At 37.9% G+C, this 456-nt stretch overlaps 1 protein-coding gene across 1 annotated transcript in view; it reads left to right on the top strand.

Moving 5' to 3' along the window:
• Positions 1–456, top strand: part of LOC122331770 (F-BAR and double SH3 domains protein 2-like) — a 15,661-nt gene that overhangs the window by 4,621 nt on the left and 10,584 nt on the right. The window lies entirely within an intron of this gene.

Raw genomic sequence — 456 nt, 5'->3', positions numbered from 1 at the left:
ACACACACACACACACACACACTTGAGTATACACTGCTATGGAAAAACACACATGAACCACAGTGGCCGAATGTGGAGCAGGTAATATGATCTGCCACTAGAGGGTTATTGGATCAAATCCCAGCTCAAGCAGTTAATACTGACCTTAAAGAGAGCAATGTACCTGCTTTAGAGAGTTTGCGGTGCTTCAGGAATGAGATATTTACTCAGTGTTAGAGCAGACAGGCTTTTTAAAGACATATTGATGTTTCAAGTCAGCAGTAACTGGGTAAAACATAAAAATGTTGAAATTAGAAATAAAATAAAAAACATTTAGTTATTATAAATGTGTACATTTGAAGTGAAACTGACTAATTGTCAGTAGTGGGCATTCAGCCTGTCATTAGGTCTGTCTGTAGTCTTGTGTTGTTGTAATTTGATGATTCTCACAGTGTTTCCATTCAGTGTGTCGGACTC

The sequence above is a fragment of the Puntigrus tetrazona genome, unplaced genomic scaffold (assembly GCF_018831695.1).
Source record: "Puntigrus tetrazona isolate hp1 unplaced genomic scaffold, ASM1883169v1 S000000002, whole genome shotgun sequence".
Lineage (NCBI taxonomy): Eukaryota > Metazoa > Chordata > Actinopteri > Cypriniformes > Cyprinidae > Puntigrus > Puntigrus tetrazona.
Note: the sequence above shows the minus strand (reverse complement) of the source record. Positions and strands in the feature narration are given on the sequence as shown.